At 38.8% G+C, this 1,511-nt stretch overlaps 1 pseudogene; it reads right to left on the bottom strand.

Moving 5' to 3' along the window:
* Positions 1 to 432: 432 nt before the first annotated feature.
* Positions 433 to 677, bottom strand: LOC111825526 (annotated as a pseudogene).
* Between the last annotated feature and the right edge of the window lie 834 nt (positions 678 to 1,511).

Here is a 1,511-nt window from a genome sequence, read left to right on the forward strand (position 1 = left end):
TAAAAGTACCTGCTGCATTCAGCTTTAAACTTCACATTATTCTTATTTTTCTTAATCTCAACAGACTTGGCATCCTTTTGCTTGGCTGCGAGCAGAAAGTCCTTGATTTCCTCAGTTTTGTGGGGATGGTTACAAGGGGAAGGAGAGCAACATTATCTACTGAGACACAATCTCCTACAAATGTTATGCTATGCTTATACAGACTGCACCTTATTGAGCTTGAAATTTAATTATTTTTGCTTTTGCATTCTTTCTTTCTTTCTTTAAGATCTCACACATTTATTACTGAACCAACCTATTTCAGGGGGAAAAAATCAACAGAGCAAAATCACAAGTTCATTAATCTTCTAATTAAAATGCCCCAACTGTCCAGACTCCAGACAGTAGCATCTTTTCAATCACTTAAGGGTGTAGGCAACCTGGATACAGCAAGTGAGTCATCTCTCATGTGTGATTTCTCATAGGTCCAGTTTGGTTCTTCTCCAATGTCTCCTCTTCGAGTTGTACCTGATTTTATTACCAGTTTTCATCTGAATCCATTGGGGAATGGGCCGATTCTGCTTTTGTTTCTTGGCCAGGAACCTCTTGATCCTGAAAGTCTTCTGGGAAGACACGGTGAAGGAGAAGTGAACGTGCGCACCTCGATGGTGGAGAAAGGTACATTCTTCCTTTTTAAAAAAAAATATGTTTTTATTGATTTTTTAGAGAGAGAGCGGAAGGGAGAGAGAATGAGAGATAGAAACATTGATGAGAAACATTGTTTGGCTACCTCCTGCACGCCCCCTACTGGGGATCCAGCCCATAACCAGGGGCACCTGCCCTGATCAGAACATGGATCATTTGGGGCACCTCTTGGTTCAAGGGTGGATGCTCAATCACTGAGCCACACTGGCCAGGCATGCTTTTGCATTCTTCTTGATTCATTTTCTGAATCCATGTTTGGAAAAAACATCTGTATAGATTTATTCAGAATTATTCTATGTAGTGGAATATTTAGGATCTATGGCTAGATCTATATGAACCAAGGGGTAGTTTTTTTTGGGTCAATCAGAAGTCAAACATTTCATGATTAATATGACTGAAATACCTTCTTTAGAGTCATTATTAAATCAGGCTACAATAGGTATAACCTGTGCTGTGACTTTGGGCTTATTGATGAGAAAGTTGTCCTTCACATTTTTTTTTTAAGCTATGCCCACTGTTTTGGTTTTCCTTGAGGGTGAGAGTACAGCTTTCCTGCCCTCATCCTCAGTATCTTCACTTCTTTCTCTGGTTATAAACAATGAAACAAATCAACAATCTAATATTTGCCTGGCCCTCAAGGACACATATGGGATTCAGAGATTCAAAGCAAAAAATGCAACATTAAGGTACATTATATCACTAGAAACTGAAAAGAACACAGATAACAACTGGAAAAAATATTGTATCAAGAAATGTTAAACATCATGATGACTTTTGTGTGGGCTCAGCCAACACTTTTGAAACTTGGACCTTTGTTGCCTTGATTA

This window comes from Myotis lucifugus, unplaced genomic scaffold (genome assembly GCF_000147115.1).
Source record: "Myotis lucifugus unplaced genomic scaffold, Myoluc2.0 scaffold_30, whole genome shotgun sequence".
Lineage (NCBI taxonomy): Eukaryota > Metazoa > Chordata > Mammalia > Chiroptera > Vespertilionidae > Myotis > Myotis lucifugus.